Source organism: Pristis pectinata, chromosome 29 (genome assembly GCF_009764475.1).
Source record: "Pristis pectinata isolate sPriPec2 chromosome 29, sPriPec2.1.pri, whole genome shotgun sequence".
Lineage (NCBI taxonomy): Eukaryota > Metazoa > Chordata > Chondrichthyes > Rhinopristiformes > Pristidae > Pristis > Pristis pectinata.
The window spans coordinates 16,323,850-16,332,591 of NC_067433.1; positions in this window are offsets into that span (position 1 = coordinate 16,323,850).

An 8,742-nucleotide genomic window follows, 5' to 3' on the forward strand; every position below is an offset into this window, starting at 1 on the left:
GTTCTCTTTTTGTGATAACACCCCAAGATTAAACACACATTCTGCAAATACCCTCCACCCTTTCATATCCCATGGTGTAAACGGTGGCAAGGTCAGCATTTATTGCACATCCTTACTTGCCCTTGAGAAGGAGGTGGTGAGCCTCTCCTGAATGCTGCAGCCCAAGTGGCGAAGGGACTGTTGAGTAGAGAGTTCTAGGATTTAGATCCAGTGAGAGTGAAGGAATGGCAATATATTCCCAAGTGAGAATGAAGTGCGATTTGTCATGTTTCCATGCTCCCACTGCTCTTGTTCTTCTGCGGCCACGGATTTAGGAGGTGCAGTTGAAGTAGTCAAGGCAAGTAACCGTGGTTCATTTTGTGGTCGGTGCATACTACAACCGTTGTGTACCAGTAGTATATCGAATGAATACCTCACGGGGATGGATGGCTTGCTAGTAAAAGGGATTGTTTTCTTCTGGATGATGTTGAGCTTCTTAGGAGTTGGAGCTGTGCTCACTTCTTTTATTTTGAAAATAAACTTTATTCCTAAAAATATATACAGAAAATACAATCATTGTGTCCTCAGTTTATTGTGCTGCCAAACATTCAATGTAAAAAGTACCAAAGCCACTCACGGGGCCTTGTGGAACAATTCGTCCTTCAAATGTTTGCAGGGTTGCACCGCAGGATCTGGTCCCTCAGTGTTCAGTGACAGCAGGACCTTAGATTGCATTCCTTCTCCCTAGAGCCTTTATTTTGTCTGCACCAAGCTTCAGCACATCCCTCCACACGTACTCCTTCAGCTGAAATGTTCCAGTCGGCAGCATTTGCTTACGGGCATCTCATTGCACGGGAAGACCCAACAAACTTCAGGCAGACCGAAGAATGTCTTTCACTGAGTTATGATCTTTCAGCAGCAGTTGATGTCTGTCTCGCCATGCATCCCCGGGAACAGCCCGTAGATCAGAGAGTCCTCTGTTATGCAGCTGCTCAGGACAGACCTCAACAAGGACTCTTGCGTCCTTTCCCAGACCTTCTTGGCAAAAACACAATCTGCAAAGAGGTGGCAATCATCTCATCCTCATCATACCTGTCCCAAGAGCAGAGTGCATTGGGAGTGAGACTTTGACTGTGCAGGAAGGATCTGACAAGAAGGGCCCATCTCACTGCCAGCCCAGTGAGGTCTTGGTAATTGTGAGTTCTGGTGATGAGGCATTCTGCCAAATAGCTTTGACAGTCTGCTTCAGGACCCATCCCACAGGATCCACCATGTGCTTCTCTCACAGGGTCTGCAGGACATTCCATGCCGACCGCTGCCTGATGGACTTGTTTTCCTGCAGAAACTTTTCCCTGGAGGTCAAGTAGTGTGGCAAGGTCCAACTGAATCCATCCTATCCCTGACTTATGCCTTGTAGATGGAAGCAAGGCCACCAGATGGAGCTCTACCTTTACATTCCAAATGATTTTAATGATGTGGTTTGTGCATCAGATGTTGAACAGTCTTCCCGCGGATGTGATCCCATTAATCTGTGGGGAGGAAAGAGTGATCAGCACTTCTCAGAACCTTTTGCAAATTCTTTGCATTTGTGATGCTGCTCACAAAGAGGAACTCTCACAGGTCTGTGTTGTGTTAACCCTTCATGAGCACTGCTTCCTTAGTTGTGGATTTGGCACAGAAAGTGTCAATAAAGTGACAGCAGAATCCTGCAGCTGGTAATTTCCAATTAATTGAGCAATCACCAATTTCTTGAAAAGTTTCTGGTGCGAGATCCCATCTTTGAAAGAAAAACTTGCTTTTGGATAATGTCTTTTTATAGGAAGGATGTGGAGGCGTTGGAAAGGGTGCAGAGGAGATTTACCAGGATGCTGCCTGGATTAGAGAGTATGGATTATGAGGATAGACTAAAGGAGCTAGGGTTTTACTCTTTGGAGAGAAGGAGGATGAGGGGAGACATGACAGAGGTATACAAAATATTAATAGACAGAGTAGATAGCCAGTGCCTCTTTCTCAGGGCACCAATGCTCAATACAAGAGGGCATGGCTTTAAAGTGATGGGTGGGAAGTTCAAGGGAGATATCAGAGGAAGGTTTTTTACCCAGAGAGTGGTTGGGGCATGGAATGCGCTACCTGGGGTGGTGGTGAAGGCTGATACATTGGTCAAGTTCAAGAGATTGTTAGATAAGCATATGGAGGAATTTAAAATAGAGGGATATGTCGGAGGAAGGGGTTAGAGAGTCTTAGGCGTGGTTTAAAGGTCGGCACAACATGGTGGGCCAAAGGGCCTGTATTGTGCTGTATTGTTCTATGGTTCTATGGTTTTATGGTTCTTTCTCAACCTGAAGATGTCCCAAACCCTCTGCAAAGAACAAAGTGCCTCTGCTGTTGTAATGCACAAACTCCAGTGGCCAACTAGTACACATCAGATTCCTACAAGCTGCTGCAATCAGATCATCTATTTTCGTGATGTTGCCTGAGGGAGAATTATTGGATACTGAGCAGAAGTTTTTAAACTGGTTCCGTAGGATAACTTACACCTACCTGAAGCAAGAACCAAACTGCTGGAGGAACTCAGCAGGTCAGGCGGCGTCTGTGAGGCAAAGAGATGGTCAACGTTTTGGGTTGAGACCCTGCATTAGGACTGAGAGTGTAAAAGGGGAGATAGGCAATATAAAGAGCTGAGAGGGAGGGGTGAGGCAGGGGCTGGCAGGTGGAACCGAGTGAGGAGGGAGGTGATGGGCAGATGGATCCAGGTAGGGGAGGAGGTGAAGGTGGAGATGGGAGACAGTGAGTGGTGGGTGACAGGTAGAGACAGATCAGGAGAGAGGTAAAGGAGGTGGCTGGAGATGTTGGGGGAGAGGAGTGTGGAGCGTGATAAGTGGAATGTTGGAATGTGATAAGTAAGGAAGGTGGTAATTGGAACTAGATAAGGGAGGAATGATGGGCAGATAGAAGGGAGGGGGAGAGGAGACCCAGCATGTATTGATCCAGAAAGAAGCAGAGGGCCCTAAGACCTTCCTGATGGGGGATAGAGGTTCTTAAAGACCGGATGTCCATGGTGAAGACGAACTGTGGCAGCCAGGGAGTTGTCAGTCTGGTGGGGGGCATGCGAGGTGTCCCAGATGTAGGTGGGAAGGGACAGGACAAGGGGAGACAGGATAGAGCTGAGGTGTGAGGAGATAGGTTCACTGGGGCAGGAGCTGGCAGAAACAATGGGCCTACCTGCACAGTCCTGTTCATGGATCTTGGGTAAGAGGTAGAAGCAGGCAGTGAGAGGTTGGGGCACTATCAGCTTGGAGGCTGTGGAGGGGAGATCTCCTGATGCGATGATGTGGGAGACAGTGGCCTGGTGTTCACTGGTGGGGTCATGGTCTGGGGTAGGTAGGCGGAAGTGTCTGAGAGTTGCCGTCTAGCCTCGGTCAGTCCACCAGGCTACAACAGCACTGTCCTTGTCTGCAGGTTTGATGATGAGGCTGGGATCGGTGCAAAGTGAGTGGAGAGCAAGACGTTGGGAGGGGATTATGGAAATGTAGAAGCTGAGGTGGTTGATGTCACATCTGCACTTGTAAATGAAAAGGTCAAGAGAGGGTGAAAGGCCCAAAGGGGTTGTCCATGAGGAGGAGGAGTGTCGGTGACGTGAGAAGGGGTCATCAGTGGGGGCGAAAGACTCTGCCCCGAAGAACTAGGCATGGAGGTGGAGGAAGAAGAGCTCAACATCATGACATCCCAGGATTCATTGAGGTGTGGGAGCACAAAGGTGAGGCTTCTGTTGAGAACAGACCGCTCAATGTCAGAGCGGGGAGGTTGCGGGGCATGGTGATGACCCGACAGGGGTTGGAGCTGGGGGCAAGGCGCGGGGTCAGGAGAGCGTGATAGGTTCGGGGGGGGTGGTGTGGGGGAAGGTGTAATGCAGTGGGAAGGGAGCTCGGAGGAGCAAGGGGAGAGAGAAGTGTTGAGAGTGGTGGTGGGGGTGGGATATGAGATCGGGGTGGGTGGTGGGTCTGGTGAGAACAGTGGCAGCATAAGAGTCACTGGAAGCCCAGTGCAGTGTCGGGGCCTGGGCCTGGAGGCAGGTGGAGGAGTGAGGCAGTCCCCCCGACCTCCATCTTACACTTTGCTGAGGCAGGAGGCAGACTGTCAGTTGAATGTCTCAGTCTAAAAACATCTCCTCACACCACGAAACATGGACTGTCAGATTTTTCTGCTCAAACTGTCTAAAGTAGTGCCTGAATTTGGGCGGCAGTGGTGCAGCTGGAGGTTACAGCTCTGGTGATCCAGGTTCGATCCCGATCTCCTGTGCTGCCTGTGGACATTGCATGTTCTTCCAGTGACCACGTGAGTTTTCACTGGGCCCTTTAGTTTCCTCCCACATCCCATGGACATGGGGGTTGGTAGGTTAAGTGGTCACAGTGAATTGCCCCTAGTGTGTAGGTGGGGTTAGAATCTGATAGGAAATTGATGGGATAGTAGGGGGAACAGAATGGGATTAGTATAAACCGGTAGTTGATGGTCAGCACAGATCAGTGGGCCAAAGGGCCTGTTTCCATGCTGTGTGACTCAATACCTAATTCAAAAGTTCAGAGTGCTCCTCAATGAAAAGATGCTCACAGCACATAGCACAATGTGTACACCATGGCTCCAGTGTGGGACACACACAGGCACTCAGCTACCCCTGCCTACAGCTACATACAAAGCAGAGTCTGGCATCTGTTGAGCGATGCAGGCTACACCAGGAAACGGAATGAAGTGTCAACGTCCAGCTGTGCACTGACACAGCTGCCAGCCAGATGTGATACAGGAGGTTTTATTTTACAATATTCATTGTCTACGAAGAGACATCATTGGTAAGACTGGCACTTTTGCCCATTCCTAGATGTGAAAGTGGTGCATTTTATAATGACAATCTCAACACTTTCCTGGTCACTTCAACTGAATCTGGCTACGGAAAAGTTGAAATTAATTCTTTAACGACCAATGCTGGGAGCTGAAGTTGTCTCCTGTTAATTATTAGTTCAGGAATGTCTCCACACAATCTGTCTTGGATAAGACAGATTGCCACTGGAATTCTCAGTACTTACTTCTGCCTGACTCGTGTTAGTCGAACAAATCTTCTGTGCAATCAAACACAGACTGTTCTGCAAAAAGTTCACACAGCACGTATAGTGCATATGATGGGTATGTCAAAAAACCTGCGGCTGCAGTGTGTACACTACATCGAGGGATGTTTTTTAAAAAATTTTATTTACAGCGTGATAACAGGCCCTTCTGGCCCAACGAGTCCGCGCCGCCCATTTTAAACCCGAATTAACCTACCAGTATGTCTTGTCAGGGTTCTGCTTGAGCCAACAGTCTGCCCCTCCTCCGGAGATATGTCCATGCCTGGGTATTCCTGGAGAGAGTACACAGTGTCCACGGGCTCTCTGGAGGCCTTCCAGGACTGGCGAGCATGGCAGGGGCTGGCGTGCATCCTGGACAAAGATAGGAATGTTTGAATATGAGGTACATTTTGCAAATATTGAACTCAGAATGATTTAAATTTTGTAAATATGTTAATCAACATTTTTTTTGTGGAAGTTTTTTTTCCCCAATGATGGGGTAATGATTGAAAAGCAGAATAATTCCTGTTTAGTTGTCAGGGGATGCGAACTGTGGGGACTTGACCATTTCCGGAAAGCAATAGTGTTTATCACACCACTGCAATCACTTTGCAAAAATGTACCATTATTTAGTAGACTTCCCTTTCCGTCCACAAGATTTTTATCAGTAATGAGGCCCTGTTTGCATTTCCCAACAGCAACAAAAGTGGCGTTTGGTTTCAGGAGAGCACTCCCATACTTACACCCCCACTCCCAACTGGCTGAGTGACACATGTCCTGCTCTGTAGGTGTGAAGGTGAAGGCACAGTTACCACACTGATGGCCTCAGCAGGAGCAGTTTATGCAGAGCTGGGGACACAGGTAGAATTAGGGTCAAGTTCCTGGGCCTATTAAATGAATCAATGATACCATGGAATGGAAATGGTCCCCTTGGGAATAACTGGTTTCAACAATAGGGATAACTGGAGCTAAGATAAGGAAAAAAAAGATTTGCATTTCTATTGCACCTTTCACATCTGAAGTGTTATGTAGCCAAAGATTATTATTGTAACGTAAGGAAGGTAGCAGCCAATGTGAACACAGCAAGAGAGACACAAGAGACTGGAATGCAAGCCTTGGGATTCTGAGCACTTTCAGAAAGCAACAGTCTTTATCATACCATTGTAATCACGTTGCAAAAATGCACCATTATTTATTAGACTTCCCTTTCTGTCCACAAGAGCACCGCAAGATCCTACAAACAGCAATGTGACAATGACCAATGAGGGTAACTTGTTCGTGACGTTGATTGGGGGATATATTTAGAGCCACGGGTACATTGCATTCCTCTTATGTTTTGAAATCTTAGCATCGAGCTGCCAGAGCAAAAGGAGCCTGAGTTTAAGGTCTTGTCTGAAAGGCAACACCCCCCAACAACACAGCACTCTCTTGGTGCGACAGTTCTACAGTAAAGTCACGGAGTGGGACTTGAACCACAGCTTTTGGACTCATAGATAAGAGAACGGCCCATTCATCAGCGCTGATCCCAATACTGCACACGCACAATGGGACCTTAAATCCACTTTGTTTCTTGGTGTTGGGTTTTCTCATTCCAAGTTGTGCATTGTGCAATTTTATAATTGCATCCAAAATGACTTGGCCAGATGCAGGCAGCACAACACACAGGTAAATAATTCCTCAGGCACACTGATGGTCACCAGATGTTGCTCGTGGTCGTATTTGTAACTACAGGAGAAATAAAAGGAAAAGTTCACATGCCTCCAGACTCAAGTTAATTTTTCAAACACTGGCATAAACATCTTGGTAATATATCAGAGTACGATTGTGAGATGATGTCAGCTTCTCCAATAAAAGGGACATTGCCACTGCCTTAAGTGTATGGCTCCCTTAAAGCCAGCACACATCTTGACAGCAGGTTTTGACGGGATACCCATCTTCCAATGGAATGCAATCCCACCAGCCCCACTTTGTCAAGGGTTTGCACGGCTGGTCACAGTGTGTACGCTCTAGTTCTGCAGATGCCTGCAGGTTAAGACTGCAGATAAGTAAAGTCAAGGAAGAGACTGGTCCGCCATAAGCTCAATGATAGAACAGTCTAGAGAGGCTGAATGGCCTCCTTTTAGCTTTCAGATTGGATGTTAAACAAGGGGTCCCAACTGCCCGGGTAAAAGATCCCATGCCACTGTTTCAGGTTCTTTCTGGTGACCTGGTCTACAAATGCCTTTTAATTAACAGTGCTAAAAATGCTCATTTATGTCTGTACGAGAACTAGCCATTTCTCTTCAATGTCCATCTGTGAGATTGGCTCAGTTTTTCTTTCTCCATTAGCATAGCCTGACCTGCTGGGTGCGTCCTAGAGCCCTGCATTTCACAACTTTTACATTCCTTTGCTTTTATTCTCATTCTCCAACTACCCTCAACCCACAACTTTTGTTCAGTTTCCCTCTCTCTCTCATTGCCAACATTAACCCATCGACCAGGTGACCTCTCCTCTTATCTCCACAGCAACCCTGGCCTCACCCTGTCAGAGATATCCCTTTTGTCCTATCAATTCCTCCCCATCTTCTCTTCAAATTAAAACTCACTCATCTTTCCCTGAAACCTATATCTCTATTTCTCTTCCTGCAGAGCTGTTAAGTGTTTGCAGCATTTTCTCTTGTTGTCTTAGATTTTCATCAGCTGCAGCTTTTATTTCTCATTTATGTCAAACAAGCTGTTACTACTGCATTTGCAGTTTGTGGGAGCTTGCTGTGCAATAGCTGCTGTGTTTCCAATGACATAACAATTTATTCTTTGCAAATGCACCTCATCGATTGTTATAGCACATGACACATTACACATCACGTGCATATTAGATGGGTGAAGAATCCTTGAATAACACGCACACTCAGCTCTTGTGTATCGAGTTATGCCCTCTGCAGTCAGCTTTGACAGAGGTTACAAACTAACTGTGTAGAGATATCTCCCAGTGTTGCCATGGGAAATCTTGAGGATTTGGTGGAGAATGCAGTTTTAATTCATGGAAAAAACAGAGTGGCTCCCTGCTGTGCCCCTCAGGCCACAGAGAGGGTTTGCCAGCATCTATCCTTCCCAACAGAGACTAACTCCACAGCTGTGTGAATGTCCTTCTCAATTATCTTGTCAATGACAACAACACATTGCGTTTATCCAGCACCTTTATAGTCCTAAAACTTGGGCAGCCGGTAGATCTGAGTCCAGTCTTGACCTTGGGTGCTGCCTGTGCGGAGTTTGCACATTCTCCCTGTTACTGCATGGGTTGCCTCCAAATGCTGTGGTTTCCTCCCACATCCCAAGGATGTGTGGGTTGTTTGGTTAATTGGACCACTAGTTTCCCCTAGTGTGTAAGCAAGGGGTAGAATGTGGAGGGAAGTTGATGGGAATGTGGGGAGAATATAAAATAGGATTAATGTAGAATGGGTGGTTGATGGTCGGCATGGACTCGATGGGCTGAAGGGCCTGTTTCTGTATCTCTCAATGACTCCATCCCATCTGCTTCATGCCAGGGTTATCAAACAATGGGCTACACTAGGCTATGTCAAGGGATGTTGGGGTAGCTGACCAAAAGTTTGGTCAAAGAGGAAGGGTATAAGGAGGATCTTAGAAGAAGAAAAGGAGACATAGGATTTAAGGAATTCCAGAGCTTCAG